Source organism: Camelus bactrianus, chromosome 2 (genome assembly GCF_048773025.1).
Source record: "Camelus bactrianus isolate YW-2024 breed Bactrian camel chromosome 2, ASM4877302v1, whole genome shotgun sequence".
Lineage (NCBI taxonomy): Eukaryota > Metazoa > Chordata > Mammalia > Artiodactyla > Camelidae > Camelus > Camelus bactrianus.
Genome location: NC_133540.1, coordinates 67,281,701 through 67,306,972, shown reverse-complemented (window position 1 = coordinate 67,306,972; position 25,272 = coordinate 67,281,701). Strand labels below are relative to the sequence as shown.

At 34.6% G+C, this 25,272-nt stretch overlaps 1 protein-coding gene across 1 annotated transcript in view; it reads right to left on the bottom strand.

Annotated features, from left to right (window-relative positions):
• The window catches only part of STPG2 (sperm tail PG-rich repeat containing 2), a 443,917-nt gene that overhangs the window by 374,109 nt on the left and 44,536 nt on the right, over window positions 1-25,272 (bottom strand). The gene's annotated exons all lie outside the window — the stretch shown is intronic.

Genomic DNA, 25,272 nt, shown 5'->3' with positions numbered 1-25,272 from the left:
ATTTTTAAAAGGAGGGTGTGGGGAGATTCTTTAAGCCTTGAGGACTAATATTTTACTATGTAAAACCTGCAAAGGCAGTCATTTTGGTGAGGTGGATCTGACAGATACTCATGTGATTGACTCCAACCCCAAGTTTTGTGGTCAATGCTCCACGTAAAAAGTTCAATTTTATATACTAATAACAAAAAAGAAATGGAAGACTGGACTGAAAGACTGAAAAATGTTCAGAACAGGGAACATTCTGAGTCTCCTCAGTACCCCATGTACCACTTCTCAGGGATGTATAATTGGTATTCCTGTTCACATGCTAGGCCAATGTATTGTAACTTGTGTTAAGTTTAATCCAGGGTCACATCACAAAGATCATGAGTTGACAAAATTTTTCAGTAAAGGGCCAAACAGTAATTATTTTAGGTTTTGTAGACCATATATGGTCTCTGTTACATAGTCTTCTTTATTTTATTTTACAAGCATATAAAAAAATGTAAAATCTATTTTTAGCTCAAGTGTCTGTACAAAAAGAAGCATAGGTCTATAGGCCATGGTTTGGTCCATGGACCACAGTTTGCCAAAACCTAAGGATTGTCTTGTGAAGTATGGTTGTTTAAAGTCCACAGACACTGTGCTATGCAAGCAACCAGTAACTATAAATGGACCACACAGTCATTGACTGGGAAGGAACGCCTCAAGGATGAAGATGGGATAGCCATGCCTTACCAGTGGCTGGAAGGAAACTTCCTCATGAAGGTCAAGTGTACAATGAGCTCCACTGCAACATCATGTAAAGAATCATTACTGACCAAGCGTCTCCTTGACCTGTATATTAAAGTGTTGGCCCTACATCCTTTTTGCAAAGCCCATCTTTGTCAATTCAAAGAGAGGGACAATAAAGGTATGAAGTTCCAAAAAGATTCAAATAACGGATGATTCTTGTTTGGGTCTTTGCTTAATTCATGGAAGATCCCCCCTTACACACCTTAGGCATGGCTAGGCATGTGGAGGAAGTTCCCTAATCTACCAAAGTTAAAGTTGATTCTATCAAAACTAGAGCACTTAATGGTTGATTTATGTTCATGTTGCCTTATCATTCTTTGGAAAAATTTTTTTTCTGGCACAGAAGTAAAAGAATCATTAGATAAAAGTTTTGGAGGCTATGCAAACTGTTGAGGAGAAGAAGAAAGACAAGACAGGAGGCTTGATAGCAGCATGGAAGTGAAAAGGCTCAGCCGTTACGTATAAATGGGAAACAAATTCACATTAAACCAGTAAAATGGTTTATAAAATTCATGCTTTTACAAAAATTCCAGAGGTGGAAGAGGAGGATATGACAGAGACCGATCCTCCACCTCCAGTGGCTCTTCTTTTTGGGCAGGCATATAATTTATGATGACGCATTCTTTTTGGAGAGAACTTTCTTATTGACCCTATTTCTTTATCTCTTAATGAGAAAGAAATTTAAATGTACTTGAACTTGTCTAGTCAAAGATAGGGTTCACTGGCCTTAGCCTTTTGTACTAAAATTAAAATAGCTTATTTCTTTTATTTTAAAAATCATGTACACATGAATTCTCACACCTCCTTCTTCCTGGCCCCAAGAGAGTGCTAATCACTTTTAACATTTTGATAAAAATCCTTTAACACCTCTATCTAAGCATATACTATAGTTTTAAATGGGTTTTTCTATTTTGCTAATGGCTTTTTAGAACTCAGTAATATGCTCCTGGCATCTAGAATTCAACTTTAATAAACACAGATCTACATAAATGGTGAAAAAAAATAAGAAAGGTCAACAAAATACACCTAATATAGTTATAGGAGAATTAACAGAGACAGATATTTGGTAATTAGAAAGGATTAAATAAGATCATATATTTAAAATAGCTAACACAGTGGCTATTACTTAGCAGACACCGAACTGATGGACCCATTCTGGAGAAGAATCTTTATATGTTGATACAGCCATAAAAAGCTATCACCTATTAAAAGAGAGCTAGTAAATTCAGTGACCAAATCCATTCTTTCCCTCCCTAACATCACTGAGGGAGGGTGACACAGTCCTATTCTCAGAAAGAATAGTCCAAGTTTACTTTAGCTTTCAGGGTTGAGGCAAAACACCAGGACTGATGAAACATCAGAGAACAGTAGTTCTCAAAGTCTAGTTAGTTGGTGAGTTTCTCTGACAGTTTCCTAAGCTAGACAAAAGATCTGAGGCTCACTTACACCAAACATTCCCCATTTCTTATAACAAATTGATTACAAAAATTTGGGAAAAAAATAAAGTGGTATAAAAATGCAGGTACGTTAGTAAAATTTAAAAAATTTATTCTGTGTTAACCTGCAAAATAGTATCAGAATAGCTGCCCAAAATGTCACTGATTTTGGCCAATGAGAACATGCAACTGGAGATTAGTTCTTAACACTTTATGAGAATTTTTCTGCTGGTAATCGCATTCTAAGAATCTCTTGCTTAGAATGTAGGTACACAGCATCCCATATCCTCTAATATTCTGGTTTCTAGATACATCTAGCAGGGACCTGACTGTACAAAAGCCATTAACTATACCTATATAGCAACTTTAAGAATCAATCCCTAAGATACTTACAGAAGCAAATAATACAAAATCTAAATTGGAGTAATGTTAATACAGGTTCTTTCACTTCAGGATTTTATTAGATACCTATGTCATAATGTATTTTCTCATCCCATTTCCTTCTGTACAGAAGGAAAGTTTAGACAACCAATAATTTTATCTTTGTCCATCACTTGAACTTTATGAATTGTCTTGAGACAAAATCATGGAAGCACTGACTGATTTCTTTTTGAAACATTTTGTGATAAATACATTAATTCCCCTGAAAGCTAAGGATATATCAATCTTATGTATATATCTTATTTTACAAAGTAAGCAAGGATAGTTATATATCCAATTTTTCAGATTTTTTAATCTGAAAATTCATTTGGTGAATGATGTGCATGAACTACTGATGACTCTCATCAGTCATGAATGTTGTAGCAGTTCCATTTTTAAGCTTTGATCATGATTGTGCACATTCCTTTTTGTGAATTACAATTTCTCTAAATTATTTAGATAGCCAATTTCAGATACAATGTATTATCTGCTTCTTGAGTTTATCCTGAAGCCTCTAACTGGTAGCTAAATCCTTTCTCTGATCTCTTTCCTTATAAAAAACTAAGATTTATGATACAGAGGGGGAAAAAATCAGTTTCAGAACATAATTTTTTACGATAAAAATAACTTAGGTTTTCTTCTATTTTTACTTTTCACCATTCCTCATGATCATCATGTTCTCATCAGTTTCATGTATAACAGCAGGTTTTTAGCAAGAAATCAAATCAAAATGCATAACCTCATTCAAGAGGCTACAAAAAGCACAGGTGTTACTGACGTGTTTAATTTTGCACTTTCAGTTTTATGCAGTTTACGCCAAATAACCAAAAAATGAGGAAAGTCAAAAGGAGTACCCTGAAGTCATTACAAATATGAAAAAAATAACCTTTGCATTACTGTAAATTTGGATTATAATTGTGAGCAAAATAAATCTGTATAAGGGTTTTACTTTGTTAAAGATTAGTAAATGTGATTTTTAGTAGATATTTAGAGCTTAAAATTCTTTGGTAAATCATCTTTATTTTATCTGCTAAAAGTTTTAACTCAGTAATTTTACTAAAAATTTTCACTAATCTTAATAAATTTTACACTCATCATAAAATGAAATTCTTATAACTGAGATGCATTTTGGAGCCTATCCAGAAGCTGTAAATTATTGAAAATATTACCAAATCAGTAACTCTGAAAATAATAAAGATAGTGACACTTTGGTGCATACTATTCAGTGATTTTGTTCTTTTCACAATGTTTCAATAGTTAAAAGTTTAGTCATAAAATCAGGACTTAACAATTCTAGCAACTAGCACACAGCAGGTAGTTAATAGATTTTTTCCTAATAATTATGCACAAAATATAGTAAAAAAATTTTTGAACCTAGGGCTAGGACAAAGCTAACTGGAGTGCTGTTCCTGGGATGAATGTTGGGTAGAGGAATCTGGAACTAAGCGGGATCACAAAAGGTCTGAGAGAGGACTGGACTGTGGAAACCTGAAACAGCCAATGGAGAATCCTGGAGCCAAGGCTAAAGCCTGAGAACAGTGCCAAATAAGGGGCACAAACACTTACATAATTTTGAGGTACTGTGTAAAATGAAAATATGGTATTGTTTGTTTAAATATTATTAAGAATTTCAAGGTAACAACAATTGAGCATTAAATCAAGTGTGGGGCCCTTCTGAATATGAGGATCTGTGCAACTGTCCTGGTTGCACACCCATGAAATGTGCCATGAACACAAAAACATATGGTAACTCTATAAACAGGAGAATGAATAGGGAGGTCAGAAATTAAAAATTCCAAAATCAGCTCAGAGTTCATCACACGCAACAGGTCAGGTTAAGTAGTTCAGGACTAAGTCTATGAAGGACAAGAGAGCACGGAGAAGGACAAGCGAGAGATGAAGGCCTGCTTTTATGATACTAGTTATGCAACAAAGGACCGTCTGCTGTGGCTTTTCCTCATGGAATATCCAACATAATCCAAGCATGCTTTAGGTGAAAATTTACATGAATGCCCTTACTAACCATACTTCTCTCACCAGGTTATCCAGTAAAATTAGTTTACGTGGCATAAGAAGTCCAGTGTATCTTGTGGTATATTTCAACTCTCTATCCTTGATCATTCTTTGATTCTTTTAATAAATATTTACCAAGGATCTACCATATGCCAAACATTTTCCTAAGTTTTGCAGATAAAGTTAACAAAATAAAATGCCTGCCTTCATGGCGCTTAATTTCAAACAAGTACATATATTTATATGTACTTATGTATTTATGCATATATAATGCATAATATTATCTATAATGTTGAAAAATGAAAAATGCTACATGAGTGTAGGTGATTAGACTGGGAAGTCAGAGAAGGCCTCTCTGAAGAGGTGATACTAGAGCAGAAATTTGAATGAAACGAGCGTTAAAGCCTTTCAACAGCAAAGGTATTCCAGGTAGAAGGAATAATAAATGCAAAATAGCTGAAAACAGGAACCAGCTTGATATGCTCAAAGAAACCAAATAAGGGCAGCAAAATACTTAAGAGTAAGCAGGGAGAAATGTGGCAGAAAATGAAGTTTAAAAAGTAGGATGAATCTATATAATTAAATACCTTATAGATTATGATTAAATGTACAGGTTTTATTCTTAAGATGGTAAAAACGAGTGGAGGGTTTTGAACAAGAGCAGGAAATGATGTGATTTTATTTTAGAAAGACATCTCTTAATGATATGTGTAGAGTAGATTATACAGAGAGATCTATTAAAACTCCTAAGTTTTTTGGATGAAAAATGGTACTATTATAATGACTGGCTTGCTGCACTGAATGGGAAAGACAGGTGGAAGAAATCAAAAGTTCTGTTTTAGACATGGGTGATTTGAAATGCCTATCAAATACCTGAGTAGAGATGTTGAATCCATAGTTTAAAAATATCTAAACTCTGATGTCTGGCTGGGGAGCACACAAGCCTCAGAACCCGTATTTGTGACTACTCTTATAAAGAAAGGGTGGGATCACACTCACTCAAGAAATGCCTCTGTGAGTGTGTCAGCAAAGCCAGGCAGGAGTACCAGGTGGCCTTACTTGATCTGTATCTTCTGCTGCCTTGTTATGATTACCAATCAAAATAAAGAAACCTCACAAAGTAACTTCTACAATGGCTGAGTGTTTTATAAGCCCAAGCCAAGAGGATAAAGTAAAATCTTGACTATAATGTCAGACTGCCTTGACCTCCTGGTTAACTGATGGTATATTTTTGAAGTATACCACCAAAAATGAAAAAGACATGTTTGATTAAAAGTATATAAAAAGTTACTGTACTATGTTTGGTTTACTAAATACACTCATGTATTTTTCCCTGTTGTAAATTTACCTGTGATCTACAGAATTAAAAGATATGGTGGGCCCTATAAAACTAATTGGCCAAAAGACTATTCTATTTAATTAGGGTAGAAAGTGAACATTAATGCCCCAGTGAATAATGCAGATACTGGTGGTCATAAAATGTGCTGACTGTCCTTTCTCCCTGTGTTAGCCAAAGCACAGGGAGCAGACTACAGGTAAGGGAATAATAAAATCTTTTCCCCTTTGCTAGCTCTATTCCCTTAATAACCTGAAAAGAGAGTATGTCCATTGGGTTGCTAGGCAACATTACTTAAAGTAAAATGCTCCCTGATTGGTAAGATGTAACTACACGTGGAGAACTATGAATACCTAATGGAGCACCATGGTTTTATCGTTTGTAGCAGGCATGTCCCTTATGGGCATCCTGGAAGTTATTCCTACGAAGTAGTTAAAAGAGATAGTAGTTCCTGTGGGGCATGAGACTTTTAAACCAGGGAGAATATCACACGCTCCTGATAAGTATCAAATCTCCTTGCACCTGAGCTATATAATCCTGTGTGATTGCTAAAAGGACTCCAATAGAAGAATTCCTGACACTTTCCGCAGACAAGCTGTGGTTTCTGTCCTTTATTCTTCCAAAGAGACCATGCCAAGTATGGCCTATGATAGTTTTGTGAGTCTGAATGTTTAGTTGAGCCTAAGAAGAGGGTATTCAAAGCCCCAGATATTACCCTGACTGGCCATCAGTCTTCAAGAGCTGTATAAAGAGCAGTTAGATTTCTACACAAAGGGACTAAAAGAGAATGCTCCAAAACTAGAATAAAACATAAGGCTCTGGATCTCACACAATATGTTTGGAGAGGCTGTGGAAGGAAATAATAGAGCAGTCGTACCTAAAGCTAGAGTTGGTCAAGATAATAAAGTAAATAAATAATCTTTATTAGGCCATAGACTAAAGAACAAGAATAAAACCACAACCCTGATGGGGAAGTCCAAGAAAATCCTAAGGTCTGCTTTATTTCTAACACATCCCATATATTTTTGTATGTTTCGAGGCCTGACCTAGGTAAGAGTTACCAAATGTCTCAGTATGTCACAGTAAGTATTTGAAGGGGATCACATAGTCCACTATAAGAGCCATGGTACAGGGGAACAGACGCTAGCTCCGATTTCCCCCGCTCAGGATCACAAGTGGCTATGTTAGACAGTAAATGCCACCAGCACCAGTCTCAATCTCACCTTAGCTTCACCACTTTGCTTGCTAGAGGAATATGGCAAAGTGTGGTACCACAAAGTCCCCATAAACAAGAAATTCCAAATGGAAATAACTTTGGAGGACATACAATACAGATCCTTAACCTAAAGATGCAGATGACTGACGTGTACACAAAATTCAAATGATAGAAAAACCAAGTCATTTCATATAATACAAGTTTGCTCTGTCAAAACTGCTCCAAAGTATATTCTTCACTGTTGCCTCCAGACTTCAAGCAATACTTTTTCACAACAAATAACCTGTATCTTATATGGAACACTTCATTTAGTGGGAAACAGTACATGTGAAAATTGTATATTTGAGAAGTTAACATTCAGAAATCTTCCTATGAAAAACTCTCCCCCAATAAAAAAAGTTAAATGTACCTGTTTCTCTTCTGAATGAATAAAACAAAAAACAAAAAAAAAACCCTAAGGAACAGAAGTGACAGCATCTTTTTCCATGTATTGAGTAACCAGAATTAAAGTACAACTTTGCTCTTCCATTATACTGTTAGTCATTATGAAAGTACACACAAACATTTAATTTTGACAATTTAAGCAGACAATTCAAAGAGGGAGAGGGGAACGGCATCTACCTACACGTCCTAATAACTTCCCAATAATCTACTTCTCAAGGCAGATCTTTTTAAAGGAAAAATTAAATCATCATTGAGAAATGGGAGTCAGAGGAAAAACATCTAAAAGGAACCTAACAGTAATTACCATACGTTGCAAGACACAGACACAGAGCAAACCTGAAATAAAAGGATGACATCCATACTTTCCTATTATGCTCTCTTGCTAAAAATCATGAACTAACAATGTGGGCAACAATCCTTCAACTGGGTGTGTAATACTTTTTGAGGCACCCGGAGCACTACTTCACTCTACCTCTCTCCACTCAGCTACGCATCTCTTACCCTGTCCACAGAGAGACATATCTCAAAAAATGTAAGTAGTAGGAATAAGGAAGGTTATATCCTAACATGTAAAGGTCCCTCAAGTAAAGATGTTTTAAAAGCGCTGCTAAACATAGGTGCTGGAGATTGGCATTTTACATGTATTCTAACCATTTAGATTGTCAATAAAATTCTCTCAAATTTTCCTCATTCATGGGTAGAATAAAAAGATGCCATTTTGATTATAAGTGTAATAATTAGAGAAATAATAATTTAAAATTTTTGAAAACCTCAAAGCAATTATGAATAGGATTAAAGCCAACAAATGTATATATTTGTCTGAAGAAGACTGACTCCTTCGCCTTACCTACAGTATACACCTATTTGAATCCTTTGAACTTTCCACAAGTTAACTGATTACGAGCCTAACACTAAAGAGATATGTGCTTCAATATGAAAGAAAAATAAATAAATCTTGCTATTCAGAGAGAGTAGTTCTACATCCCCTGCAAACATAGTCTCAAATCTCTGCCACAGGTGCACTTTCTACTGCTGATTTATTAACCATAGAGAGAAAGCTGTCTTTGCCTCAAGATCTCCTTGAAATGATTTTGCCTTGAATTTTATTTTGTAGGAAATGAATGTGGTTACTCACATTTTATTTTCTGTTTTCATTTACCTGATATATCTTTGTCCATCCTCTTATTTGTAACTATTATATACCTTTGTGTGTGTATGTGCCTCTTGTAAGTAGGATTTTTTATTATAATCCAAAGTATTTGCCTTACATATGAGTTTAAACCATTTATATTTATTGCCATAATAGAATTAATTCTGATTTTCATTTGCACTCAATTCAAGTTTGTACCATAGCAAATAATGGCCCTTTTCTCACTTTGAATGTGGTCGAAGTTTCCAACCAATGATGGGCTTCAAATTTTCATTCTCAACAGAAATTTTAAAAATTAAATTTCCTGTATGTTGGAATCATTCCATCAGGAACAAAGATCTGTAATCCACCCAGCATGCAGAAATGTAACTACTCTCAAGTCCTGCTCCAAGTAATGTCCAGATCAGACACAACGTCATGAAGAGCCACAGGGTGACTGTGGCTTTTGTAAAGAAACCATCCAAAATCGACTGCTTCCTCTTCAATTGTAACACTGTTAAAAACTAATATTCTATCATTTATTACTGTAACCCTTCTTGTAAACTCCACTAAAATAAAGAACTTGACTCCGTTTTCTGATGTTGACTGCTGACAACTTTTAAAGCCTCACCACTTCTTCTTCCCCTTCTGCCTACATCTGGGCAAGCTGATAAGAAAGTCTGAATGATCCCTCCTTCGGTACTAGCAGGAGTTTCAAACTCTACCAACATGTAGGAACCCCCAACCTGACCCCACCTGCTAATCACAACAAAAAACTCAAGTCAACTAGTTCAAAATAAAGTAGAAAAATCTGATTAAACAAAAAAATTATAAAAGGTGAATTATAAAAGTTAACTAATAACTCAAAAATTATTTGGACTAGAAAAATTGCCACCAAGTTCTTTAAAAAACCAAAATTAAATTATCCAAGTTATTTTATGAAAGAAATCATTCTGATATCATAATCTGACATATTTGTTATCATTACTACAGACTGATCTCACAGGTACAAATCCAAATTAAATATAGGCATCAACTGCATAATATCATTCCTTCCTAAAAATTAGATGCTCTGTGCTAAAATAACAATAATTATAATGTATTATGCATCAACCTAGAAACTCTAACAATTTTTATGTAGTAACTAAAACCCTAGAAAATGCCTATATATTTACCAAACTATGTTTAAGATGTAAAATGTTAAAACATAGCTTCCTGATAAACAATTCACATAGCTATTAACAAACAATTGCTTTGCATGTTTTAACATTCTCTTATCCTAGCAACATTGAAACCTCTGCTGATAAATTTGTAGATTCACAAAACACCTACTCTACAGGTGAATCTTATATTCTACCAAAGTTGTATTAAGAATATGCCTAGAGACTTTCCCTGCACATCATTTTGTTAAAATTTTTGTATTGGGTTTAGAGGATTCGCATTTTATGACATCACCATATTCATAAATAAGAGGCAGTCTCTACTGGGAAAACATTCACCAAGAAGATGTTCTGTGAGATAGCTGCATATTTGTAAATTTGATTCAACAGTATTTTACGAGAATTGCCTACCATCACTCAAAAATTCAAGACGGCTTAATAGAAGAAAATCTCCTAACAGATCTATCATGTCGGTAGGTTTACCATGAGATCCTCCACATGGTGACCTCATTAGATAACAAAAAAAGCACTAAACACATTTCCCAAATTGAACAATATTATACAACTAGGAATAAAACGTATTTTAAATGATAAAGAATAATCATTTTAAACTAGAAGCCAATGCCATCTGAGAGGGGAAAATTAAAGTCACTCCCATTAAAAACAGAACAGGAAGCCAGATATCACTGTTATCATTTAATATCATCCCATAATTTCTGTCCAAGGCAGCAAAACAACAAACCAAAACAATGCTAACACAGCTAGAAGCCAAATTACCATTTTGATGACAAGATTATACATGTAGAAGAGCTAAGAGAATTACTTGAAAATCTTAGAATAAAGAAAAAGAGCTTTGTAAGGAATCCAGTTATTAGACAACTATTTTACATAAATCTTTTTTCTATGCCACTTATAACCAGTGAGAAGATTTTTTCTTCACTTAAAAAAGTTTCATTTGTGCCAAGAAGGTACAACTCTTATAAACATCATTGTTACAAGTGCTTACAAACAATTGGCTGATAACATTACAAAAGAGCTATCACATCCACTCTCTAAAATAACACTTGTCTCAAAGTTAGAAGTTCTAATAAAATTATACGGGAAAAAAAAGACTTCTTCCATAATACCCTAGCACTATATTAGCTGTGTGAACAATCTAAATATAAGAACTTAATACATTATAAATAAACATCACAAACCAATACAATATTCAAAATGGAATTTTTTGTTTCAATTATCCAGGAGCAGAGATACTATTTTCTCACTATACTTGAATAAGAGACTGTGAGGCTAGTAGGTGCAATAGCCTTCTTTCCACTATTAGGAAAAATCCTACCTATGAACAAAACAAGTACAGAAGAAGAGGTTCTCAGAAGCAAAAGAGAGAATCCAGGTCCTGGTGACATCACGGGAGCCTGAAATAGTGCCTAAGCCAGACCTACTCTAAAATATACCAGTAAATTACTTTCCTATTTAAGATAGATTGAATTCAGTTTACTGTTATCTATTACACCTACCAAGCAAAGTATATACCTTTAAGGAGTACACAGGGTAAGCAAATACATATTTGAATAATTCCACTCAACAATACAGATAAATCAGAGACTCACTCACCACCAATCTCTCATTTAAACAAGAAAGAGCTACTTTGCCTAAATAACTACCCCATTATATAGGCTATTTCTGCCATTTAATCACAAGCCAAAAGAGTTGAAATACAGATGCACTAAGAAGACCACTATCAGTTATGACACTGATTTATACTATTACACTATATGTTTAAGCCATATGTTTTTATAGCTGCAACTTTATCAAAATGAGTAAATTTGTAAGCATACATATCCAGGTTTTAGTTTGGATATCTATCTAGAGTTCAGTAAGGTACTGCATTATAGTGTGTTTCATAAGTAACAAGAGGTTAATATATCTTTCATTTTATTTAGTGTTTTCTACTGGTTATGCTGACTCAAACATAACTCAACAAATTGATGCTTCAGAGCCTTTAGCTACTTAGAAGCAAAGCAATATGCATTTGAATATATATATATAATTCATATTATATTTGATATACATATATACATCAAAGTTGAGGGAAGTTTGTTTCATATACCAAAACTATATTGTTTATAATATAATCAAATATATTATCTGTATTAATATTTAAATAAATTTAGTAGCTAATAATTTTTCAAAATAAACACTCAATGGAAAATGTGATCCAACCTCTCACAAAAGGCAAATTGAGTATGGATATGCAGTATTCCTTAATGCAAAAGTTATTCATCAAAATTTAAAGAGAAAGCTACACTTTAATATTTGTTCCATTTGGAAAAGTGCTTATGCCACATTCTTTTACCCGTATCTAACAAGAATATATATCTTCATCTGCAGGAATACTGATGAAAACAGCAGAAATGGCAGCAAATGTATCCCCTTTCTAGTAGACCACCTCTAATGCCACCATTCATGAGTCAGGAAGATATAATATCCATAAATCACCTTCACTATTAAGTGAAAAGCATGTACTCAAATTTCCTAATTCAGTCTCTACCTGTAACTGTACAAGTGACTGCTTTGTTTATTCACAAGCTTCTTTTTTCTGACTATCAATATCAGTTATTGTCCTTTTTATTAAATGTATAATATGTATTCAGAAACATGAAGAAATCTCATTCTTTTTTTGAGTTTAGCATTTATGGATGTCAGAAGGCTCAAAATTCAAACATGGCCTCATCAATCACAGCAACACACTGAGGAAATGTTTCCTTCTCACCTGTTCTTTTTAGGAATCTAAACAATCAATCTAGTTCATCAAGCCAAACATTCTCATCATATAAAAACACTTATACAATAGAAGATTAAAACTGCTTATAAGGTTATTATATAGAGAAATGTGGGCTTTTAGAAGGCAATCTGGAACTATATCTCAGACAAGTGCTTTTTGAATTCCACAAAGAAAACACTAAAAAAAAAAAATCACTGGGACCTGAAATAAACTTATAGAATTATTACTGATCTAATTCCTATAATCAGTTATACAGAAAATTTCAATCCAATGAACCAACACAGTAATTTAGCAGTTAAAAATAATTAAATGATTTAACCTTTTGATTGCTTATTATACATCTGAAAACCAGAGAGCCTGTAAGTTAATGTCTTGTCTTTCAAGCAAAAATATCAAAAAGATTCAGCTGCTTCATGAAGTTTCTGGAGCAGGAAAGGAGAGCAATATCTATATATAAAATACATTCAACATCTTATTTCATATCCTGAAAGCACCCGTTTCCAGATAATCTATATTTGTACTATAGTACTTAGGTATAAAGTTAAAAGAAATAGGGGTGGGGCTAATATATTTTTGAAAGGTTTTCAACAATGAGCACTGAACCCAGAGAAGTTTCCTGATAAACCTGGACGTTTCAACTTACTTTTTGTGATTAAAGCCTTGCAAATATTATTCTTTATTAGGTATTATGAAAAAGAATCCTTCTGCTCCTAAGCCTATATTTTTTCTATCAACATCCAAAATCCTATGTGCCATTTATGACTGAAGTTAAAATAAAACAAAAGCAGTTTAAAATTTTTCACTTCTCTGATAAAAGTTTTCCTGGTGGTATGCATACATATGTAAAATATGATGTCAAAAACAGTAATCATGAGAGGAGAGTACAAATGCAGGGTTGTTACAATGGGTTTGAAATTAAAATATCAGCTACTTAAAATACTCATAGATAGATAGATAGATAGATAGATAGATAGATAGATAGATAGATAGATAGATAGATAGATAGATATTGCTATATATAAACCTTATGGTAGCTACAAACCAAAAAATCTGTAACAGATACAGACACAAAAAAGAGGAAAAAAACCAAATCTAACACTAAAGATAGTCATCAAATCACAAGAACAAAAGAAGAAGAAAGGAACAAAAAGAACCATAAAACAACCCCAAAACAATTGACAAAATGGCGGCAAGAACATATACATCAATAATTACTTTAAATGTAAATGGACTACACTCTAATCAAAAGACAGAGTAGCTGGATGGACACAAAAACAAGACCCACAAATCTGCTGCCTATAAGAGACTTACTTCACATCTAAAGACAAACACAAACTGAAAGTGAAGGGATGAAAAAACACATTCCATGCATATGGAATCAAAAGAAAAGCAGGGTAGCAATATTTATATCAGACAATACAGACTTTAAAGACTGTTACAGGAGACAAAGAAGGACACTACATGATGAACAAGGGATTGATCCAAGAAGAAAATACAATTTAAATATATATGCACCCAACATGGGTACACCTAAATACATAAAGCAAGTATTAACAGATATAAAGGAAGAAATTGACAGTAACACAGTAACAGTAAGGGACATTAACATCCCACTTACATCAATGAACAGATCATCCAGGCAGAAAATCAATAAGGAAACACTGGCCTTAAATGATACATTAGAGTAGAAGAACTTAATAGACATATATAGAACATTCCATCCAAAATCAGCAAAATACACATTCTTTTCAAGTGCACATGGAACATTCCAGGATAGATTACATGCTATGCTACAAAACAAGCCTAAGTAAATTAAAGAAAACTGAAATCATAGCAAGCATTTTTTCTGACCACAACACTATGAGATTAGAAATCAGCTACAAGAAAAAAAAAAACCTGCACAAAACACAAACATGTGGAGGCTAAACAATATGCTACTAAGCGAACAATGAACCACTGAATAAATCAAAGAGGAAATCAAAAAAAAAAAAAAAAAAAAAAAAAAAAAAAAAACTCCTGGAGACAAATGAAAATGAAACACAATGAGCCAAAACCTGTAATACACAGCAAAAGTGGTTCTAAGAGGAAAGTTATAGCAATACAAGCTTACCTCAGGAAACATGAAAAATCTCAAATAAACAACCTAAACTTACACCTAAAGCAACAACAGAAAGAACAAAACCCAAAGTTAGTAGAAGGAAAGAAATCATAAAGATCAGAGAAGAAATAAATGAAAGAGACAAAAAAATAGAAAAGATATATGAAACTAAAAGCTGCTTTTTTAAAAAGGTAAACAAAATGCATAAAACTTCAGCCAGACTCATCAAGAAAAAAGAGAAAGCTCAAGTCAATAAAATCAGAACTGAAAAAGAATTTACAACCAACAACACAGAAATACAAAAGATCATAAAAGATTGCTATGAACAACTATAAGTTAATATAATGGACAACTATTTATCTTTGATTTTTGCCATTTTAATTACAATGTGTCCTGATGTGTTCCTCTTTAGGTTAATCCTGTTTGAGAATCTTTGTGCTTCTGGACTTGGATGTCTGTGTCCATTCTCAGGTTAGGGAAGTTTTCACCTATTATGTCTTCAAATATGTTCTCAGACCCTTTCTCTCTCTCTTCTCCTTCTCAGATTCCTATAATGTGAATATTAGTGCATTTGATGTTGTCCCAGAAGTCTCTTAAACTGTCCTTATTTCTCTTCATATTTTTTTTTATGTTCAGCATCAGTGATTTCTGCTATTCTGTCTTCCAGCTTACTGATCTGTTCCTCTGTATCATTTAGTCTACTACTGATTCCTTCTAGTATATTTTTCATTTCAGTTATTGTATTCTTGATCTCCATTTGGTTTTCCTTTACATTTTCCAACTCTTTGCCAAAAATATCTAACTTCTTGCTCTGTGCATCCATTCTCCTCCTGAGTTCTTTGATCATCTTTACAATCATTACTCTAAACTCTTTCTTGGGTAGATGGCCTGTCTCCACTGCACTTAGTTCTTCTTCTGCGGTTTTACCTACTTCATTTGGAACATGTTCCTCTGTTGCCTCATTTTGCCTAACTTGCTGTTTTTATTTCTATGTATCTTGTAGGTTGGTAAGTTTTCCAACCTTGGAGAAGTGGCTTTTGGTGGGAGATATCCTAATGCGTCCCAGCAGCACACTACCCTTTGGTATATGCTCTAGGAGTGCCCCTATGTGTGCTATGTGGGTCCTTCTGTTGTGGTGGGCTGCCTACTATGGGTGTCTGGTAAGCATGGCTGGTCCCTGGTCTAGCTGGTTGACAGGCCCTTCCTTGTGCAAGTGCTGCCAGCTGCTGGTTGGTGGGGCCTTGTGTGATGGCTGTGGAATCCTGGGTGGCCCCAGGGCTAGAGCAGGCTATTAGGCAGATCCTAGGGCAGAGCAGCGGTTGTCTGGTGGCTGGTGTCCATCCACTGGTGTGTAAGACTGGTCTCAAGGCTAGAGCAGGCTAATGGATGAGGCCAAGAATTCTGGGGCTGGTGCCTGCCCAATGATTGTTATACCTTACCTGGTTCCTAGGTCTCTGCCTGCAGGATCCTGGGTGTCCTGGGTCTAGTGCCTGCACACTGGTGTCTGGTGGGTACAGCCATGTCCAGGGGCAACTGGCTGTGGGTTCAGTCCCCACCCCATTAGCTGCTTGGTCTGGGGAATCCCAGTACTGGTACCTACAGGCTATGGGGCTGGATCCTGAGGCTAAGCTAGAAGGAGGATTCTAAAAAGGTGCTTGCCAGCACCAGAATCCACAGGAAAGAATGAGCTCCCCAAAATAGCTGTTGCCTGTCTCTATGTCCTCAGGGTGAGCTGCAGTTGCTTCCTGCCTGCCTGTGAGACTCTCCAAGATCAGCAGGTAGGCCTGACCCAGGCTCCTTTCACATTATTGCTTCTGCTGTGACCTGGAGCATGTGTGGTTTTGTGTGTGCCCTTTAAGAATGGAGTTTCTCACAAACAGAAAACAACTGTGGTTACCAAAGGGGAAAGAGCAGAGCGGGATAAATTAGAGGTTTGGGACTAAGAGACACACATTACTATAAACAAAATAGATAAACAACAAGGACCTATTGTATAGCACAGGGAACTATTCAATTTCTTATAGTAATACATAATAGAAAAGAATCTGAAAAGAAAAAATACATATGTATGTATATGTATAACTGAATCACTTCGCTGTACACCTGGAACTAACATTGTAAGTCAACTACACTTCAATAAAAAAGAACAGAGTGTCTATTCCCCACAGCCCTCTGGGTTTCCCAAACATAAGCCTCACTGGCCTTCAAAGCCAAACATTCTGCGGGCTTGTCCCCCCAGCACAGGATCCACGGCTGAGGAGGACAATGTGGGGCCAGACACCTCAGTCCTAGGGAAGAACTTCTGCAACTGCAATTTTTCTTCCATTTGTGGTCACCTGCCTGGGGTTATAGGTCTTGACAACACCGCGACTCCTCTCCTATCCAACTCATTATGCTTCCTTCTTTATATTCTTAGTTTTAGAAGAACTTTTCTGGTAGGTTCCCAGCTTTTTCATCAATAGCTGTTCTGTAAATAGTTATCATGTCGGTGTACCTATGAGAGAATAGGTTAGCTCAGAGTCTTTTTACTCTGCCATCTTGGGAACTCCCCTCTGGCCATGTGTTAGTTTTGACACTGAACACAGTTATGGGTATTTCAAAGCTTATTGCTTTGCCTAAGACTGCCATTTGAAACCAGTCCATCCTCTTGCTCACCACTGACAGCACAATGTTCAAAGAAATTTGATATGAGTTGCAAATACCAGCAATTATCTCTAGAGGTCACTATAATGTTAACAAGTATAGTTAGAAAACCTATTCTCATTCCCAACCACAATTTCACTATATTTAAATGAAGGATTCAATTGTACTTTATTAACTAAAAAATAGTTCTATTAAGAGCCACATATACATTAAAACACACAACTTTATAATACATATGGTGCTAGACATGTATTAGCTGACATGTATTAAAGGCATTTAATCAAGAAACAATATGAAGCTACTCACAACTTCAAAGACCCTATAGTCACAGTTCTCAGTTTGTTCCAGTGATCCCCAAGGAGCCCCTGATATCCTTTCAGGGAATCCTCAAGATCAAAATTAATTTCATAATAATACTGTCTTAGTCTATGTGGGCTCGTATAACAAATGAAATTTATTTCTCATAGTTCCAGAGGCTAAGAAGTCCAAGAATGGGCATCTGGTGTGGGCCTGCTTACTGGTTCACAGATAGCCATCGTCCCACTGTGTTCACACACGATGAAAGGGGTACAGGAGGTCTCTGGAGTCTCTTTTTATAAGAGCATTAATCCCATTCATAAGGGTTTGATTCTCATGTTCTCATCGCCTCCCAAAGGCCCTCCTCCAAACACTATTACATTGGAGACTAGGTTTCAACTAATGAATTTTCGGGAGACATATTCAGTCTCTAGAAAATAGCTAAGATTCTGGTTTCCTGTTTGACACTTACTCACTCATAAGCATTTGTATATTCTTATATTTTAAATATTTCTTAGTTTCAATTTCTAATACAAGTGGCATGAGATACAACCCATATAAATATTCTCGAGAGTCCTCAGTCATTTTAAGAGTATTAAGCAGTCTTGAGGCCAAAAAGTTTGAGAACCAGTGACCCACAACCTAAATGATTAAAATTAAAGAGAGAAAATGATCAAACAAAAAAGTGCTGCTATATATATAGAATTACTTCTAAAATATCACACAAGTAAAAATACAGTTGATCATTGAACACCAGAAGTTTGAACTGCAAAGATCTACTTATACAATGATTTTTTTCAGTAGTAAATAGTACAGTATGACACAATCCAGGGTTGGTTAAATCCATGAATGCCAACTGCAGATTCAGAGGAACTATGTGTAGAGACAGTCAAGTTATATACAGATTTTTGACTGTAGATTTTTGACTGTGTCAGCACCCCTAGCCCCTGGGCTGTTAAAAGAGTCAACTGTAGGAAAAACTTAATTTCACAAGTTGTATTGATAAATCCTAAATGGCTAAGTGTACCAATAAAATATAATAAAAATTAAATCAAAAAACAAAATTCACCAATATTAAATATTCCTATTCTCACAGGATGTTATGGACTGAATTCTGTATCCCTCAAATTCATATGTTGAAGCCCTAAACCCTTCAGTGTGACCAGACCTAGGGCCTTTAAAGAGGCAACTATGCTTAAATGAAGTAATAAGGGTAAGGGTGGGGTCCTGATCCAATAGGACTGGTGTCTTTATAAGAAGAGACATCAGGGATACATGTGCATGAAGAAAGGCCATGTGAACAACCAGCAAGAAGGTGAACATCTGTGAACCAAGGATAGAGCTCTGAGAAGAAACCAAAGATGCTAATATCTTAATCTTGGAATTTCATCCTCCAGAATGTTGAGAAAATAAATTTCTGTTGTTTTCACCACCAACTCTACAGTATTTTGTTACAGCAGCCCTAGCAAAGTAATACACAGTACTGAAGTTTTTCATGTTATTCTAGGGAACTTTTGTGGCTTTTAACTATTTCTGTGAGAATCACAATGGTAGAAAAAAGACATTGTGCAAGTCCCCATGACATATTCCTAGTTCTTTGATCCTCCTTGGTCCCTTGAAAACTTAAAACCTAATATAAGGATAGTTTTTTGAAATAAAGTAAATTTTATCTCAGACACAGAGCTTGAATGTCATTTCAAGTATGACCCTTAAAAATCTATGTTTTTTATCTCCCCAACTATAAAGCAAGTTGATTACTAAAAAAAACAAACAAATATGAAGAAAACATTTACTTCTTAACAAAAAGTGGGGCACTATGTTTATAGTATACCGTCATTTGGTTCCTTAGGCAAAGAATATCTTCTAAGAATATTATAAAGGAAATTTTTGATTCACAATTATCATTATCATCATCATCAGTTAGAAGCCCTCATAATATTTTTCTTTTAGAAACTTCATGAAAGAAACCAAATTCATCACTAGCCAGCTGATTAGATTTAAGAAAAAATTAATTCCTAATTGCTAAGTCTTCCAATTCCTCAGGACCCTAGCCTCCAGATTCTTAAACTCAGAACACTAGATTTAAAGTACCACTTTATAGTATTATGGGAAGAGTAACTATTTCATAAAACAGTTTTCCTGAGACATTGTTCTAAGTTTATACAGGTAGCCTGCATTTTTGATGACCCTGAACACCAATGAACAAAGGCATCTCAGTAGATTTTAAAAAAGCAGAATGCAAAGATAAATATGCACAGTATCTTCCCATCATTTACACCCAGGATATTACAATGAACATAATTAATCTGTCCCTACAAAAGTGTTTGCTGCCACTGAAAGAAATAGACATTCTCAGATATAATTTAATACTAAAGTTGCATACTTTAAGATTATAAACATGATTTTCCTTTTATTTAAATCAGTTAAATAAATCAAATACATGTCTTGTAAGTTTTTAATATCTTAAATTTGGAATTTAGTATCACATATTATAAGGTATAATCTTATTTGAACTCTATTATATAAATGGAAGAAAATATTGAAATACATTGTATTTATGATGTAAAAACATCATCAATAATAACCATGTCTATTACATATTATGTTTCTACTAAAGTCTTTCAATACACTATTAAATTCAAATAATCTAAATGAAAGTTTACCATCAAATTATGCCTAATTTATAATTCAATTGTATCCTAGCTTTTATAAATGTTCAGAATAGTTCTATTTTAAATAGACATTTAAGTAAATTCCGTCTCCTCCAAAATAATATTTTTGCATAAACTATTTACAAATATTAATCCACATGGGCAGCCTTTGGCTAAAAATATCTTAATATATCATCATTACTCAAAGTATTTTGCTCACACCCTAGTAGGTAAATATGAATGTGTCCTGTATAGGATGACTTTGCATGTCCTCCAGGTAGGCCCAGAGGGCAGTGTCGGCAATAATGACCCATCTGTTCACTACCGGCAACCAGAAAACTTCTAATGAAGACAGATGTGGGTCACCGTGTACAAGCAGGCTGCAGGGTGTTAATGAATCCACCTAATGGTCACTACCTGCCACTCTTAACTGATTGATGACCTAAAAGGTTTAGTTTGAAAAGCAAAGATGAGTATTTCACGTACTCATCAGTCTTACCAGGACACTGCTTTCACTTTCTCTTACGTACTCATTCTTTTCTACTTGTCTTTATCAATTCCTAGAAAATATTACTGTTATTTATTAGACTCAGTCTTTTAAAGTAACCTTGCTACTGGCACTTTTGAGAAATCAATTCCTCCTAAATTTCTCCACTGACTGACTCACAAGGTATCAACTCCATATGGTGATACAGCAACATCATATATATGAAACACAAACGGTAATGTTTTCCTACGTCATAAAATTCATTACGTACATTTATAGATAATGTTGTTATCAATACCAATCTCTCTAAAATGTTACTTTTTAAAATATTATTTCATTACCTGCTTTGAAATAAAATTGTTATTTCACTCCAGATTCCAAAAAGAATGTTTGCTTATGGAGACCAATTGATGTAATATATGAATATTTTATATACCCATAGAAAATGTATAGAGATGGTCATTTTACTTTCTGATAGATGCTGTATGACTCAAGAAGTATAATTTATGCAGTTGTTTTTCAGAATAAAATCTGTCTGTATTACATTATACCTAAACTCTTCAAGAAAATCTATATTCAGCCATAAAGTGGTTCTTAAAAAAACTGGTACGTATAAAATGTAAATATATACAATCAAAAACTGAAAACATACAACTGTTAAAAAATACACATTTTATGTATAAATAAAACTATAAGAAGTATTATTTAATGTAAACTAATTGTTTAAACTAAGTTTGAAGGAATTTCCATAGTTTATAAACTATTTTGCTGTAAATCTCTCTTTCTATATAGAGATTTAAAGCAACCTGGTGTTGCTTCAGTCACAAATGGACAATCTATTCTAATAGCAAGTCCATTTACTAGATTGGGAACCATTATCAGCCACTATTGAGATTACCTAGCAATCCTTAACAGTAATAATTCATACGTGAACACATGCACACAAGATATACATACACATCTACACACCACCTCAGTAGCTACTTTTAGAGAGAAAGGTGTTCGTTTTAGGCTAACAAATTAAAAATATCCAATAAAAATTCAATGTGAATTTTTAAAATACGGAGCAAATAGGACCATTCGAATAATTTTAAATTAGATAAATTCAGAGTATAATTCTAAACACAGCAATAGCATAATCATATTATGAAATACAGCAAACATTTGTTCCATTCATATAAGGCAGTGATGTAGCTATCACAATTTCTATCTTCAAAAACAATACACAAAGACAAATTACATGTGGTTGCTTCTGTCACTCAATCTTAAGGTGTTAACTCAGAAAAGTAAATCGAGATATTTTTTCAAACAGCAGCAATACATGTAATGCCTTAAATGCAATAAGTGCCTTCACATGCATTACCTCATTTCTTATCCAGTCCTGTAAAGTAGGAATTACCGTAACTCATTTTATAAATAAAAAAGCTCAGAGAAATTGCGTTACTTTTCAGTATCCACACTTAATAAGAGATGGCTTAAATGTCACATTTCCTAATTCATAATCCCCATAGTCTTTTTTCTACACTTCAAAATTGAAAATGAGATCTATTTGATTTACACCATAACCATACCTTATTTTATAGTAACACTTCACTTACCTAGGGGCCATTTTTTCAGCTAGCATGGATATATGAAATAAAGTCTAAACATCAGAGAAAAGCAAAAGATAATTATGAGTAACTATAAGATATATCCCACAGCAAAAAATTAAGATTGTGGGGTTTTTTTAATACCCAAGTACTGGAATCTTCGTTCAACTCCTGTTTGCTTATATCGTGCTTCCTAACCTAAGTTTTAGTGATGCAAGCTGCATATAATCCTTCCAAAAATATGAAAACCAGGAGACTACAGGGTCTCTACTAAAAACCACAAAGTTAATGGCAGGCTTGGTGTATCATCTAATTGACAGGGGGGAGAGTGGGGTAAGCACAAAAAGTATAGAAAGGGTGTGATATCAGAAATAGACAGTCAAGGCAATGGAAGATCAGAACAAAAGAACAGATCTCAGAGCATTCTAATCCTGCCAAAAGTCCCTCCAAAGCTGCTCTCAGTGGCCTTAGACTTGCCTTGGCTCTTGCTATGCAGTATCTTCAAGTTGTTTCCTGATACCTGACACCACAGGCCCCTGTAACAGCAAATCTCTGCTCTCTTCTTTAACTAGGGTAAGGCATGAGCTTCAGGGGCAGCAGTGATGGAAGGTGCCAACAACGTCAAGAGTTCACCAGGAATGATGAAGGTCCATTCTGATGTTTGTGGAATTCCAGTTTATTTACTTCTGTTATAACTGACTTAGGGTAATAGACTCCTTGATCGATTTACCAACCAGTAAAGTATACTTTCTTGCAGCTGGCAGTAGAAAGCTACTAATGACAGAGAAGACTTGCAGAAATTTTCATTTATTTTTTAAAACATCAGGACAGAATTGAAATCTTTTGTTTTCCTAGGAGAATCCTCTAATGATGCACAGAAATGCCGAGTCATTACACTATGTTTTTTCAAGACAAATTACTGAATCTGTAAACTTAGAACTGTTTGCAATCCCAAGAGACCCAGGAAATCTTAAATATCATCTTACTACTGACTGAAGAGTGTGGGATGTATCATGGCTCAGTGATTCTATACAGAGAGGTGTGTACTGATCTAAGTTCATGTGTCACAGATTATCAACCAAGAAAGCCCATCACAAATGACAAACAGAGTTGGAAACATTGGAACATAGGTTGGTGAGCTTGTGCTTTGGAAAAGATAAGGTGAAATTTAAGTTCAGTGGACTGTTACGTAATCCAACCCTTAAGACATTATGTTCATCTTCAAAACATACAGCCAACAGTGCATAAAAATGGGCCTCAATATTTTCACACTATTTGTGACCTCTGTTCTGACTCTTTGCCTAAACTACCTCTCATTACTATTACCAACCTAATACTGATTTTCCCAGATTCTGAACTATTTCCTTACTTTCCTACCTATAATCTAACCCCATTCTTTAAACCTGATAATCAGCTACCTTTGAATTTTCCCCTGCCTTCTTTATCTACATTTTAGATGCTGCCTTGGTCACTTTTATGTCTGTGCCCTGGCTCTCAAAGGTATTGCCCACTACCAGGTCCCTCAGCTCTGAGAGCAGGACTAAATACGTGGTTGCAAAGTTCTCACAGAGAATGTAAATCTTCTGTAGATTTAAACCCTGATGAAAAGATAACTTTAGAATTTACATGAGCATTTAAGAATACCTTAATTATTGTTTTCCAAATCATTGATATAAATATCACATTGATATAAATTTCCCTTTACTGTGAATAGGTCAAGCAGGTATTTAGCAGAGTTGAATCCTTTTATTCATAGAAATTCTTGGAAAATATGAACTAACACATTATTATAATAGGAAAAAAATCCAAGACTGACAAGTGGAAACAGATCGTAGGAAGAAATACTGAAAAGAAAAGGTTTATGTTTATTCAATTCAAATGTCTATCAGATTTACCAATTCATTCATCAAATGCACAACGTGGTAGGCACTGAATGACTGTTCTAGGAAGTGGGGATACTACAGTGGACAAAAAAAAAAAAAAAACAACTATCTGTGCCTTTACAACTTACATTCCAGGAAGCTATATAAATCCTACAATTTACGTACACTATAATGTAATTTACAAACATAATATACGCATTTCCAATGTACACTCCAATGAGTTTTGACAGATCCAAAACTTCTATAACCATCGTCATAATCAAGATAAAGAATATTTCTATCACCACAAAAAGTTTCCCTGTACCACTTCCCAGGCAATCTTCCTACTTCAGGCTACAGGCAACAGCTAATGTGTTTTCTGTTATTATAGACTGAATTTGTCTTTTCTAGAGTTTTATATAAATGGAATCATATAGCATATTTTTTAAGTCAGGTGTCTTTTGCTCAGGAGAATATTTCTAAGATTCATCATGAAGCTTTGTGAATGAGTCATTCTATGGGTAGTTCTATTGCTGAATAGTATTATATTGTATAAATATTCACAACTTGTTTTTTCCATTCACCTTCTTATGAATATTTGGGCTGTTTCCAGTTTGGGAAATATTCATAATAATGAATAAAGCTTTTATGAAAATATATATATAAATATTTTGTGAACATATGTTTTCATTTCTCTTACATAAATAATCTAGGAGTTGATTTGTATCATAGGGTGTGTCTATTTTAACTTTACACACAAGAAACTGTCAAAAATTTTCCAAAGTGCGTTATTATTTTACATTCCCACAAACAACGTATGAAGAGTTCCAGCTGTTGCACACTGTCCCAGCAGCTGACATTATCAGTCTTTTCAATTTCAGCCATTCAAAAAATGAGGGTACATTGTGGTTTTAGCTTGCATTTCCCTAAGG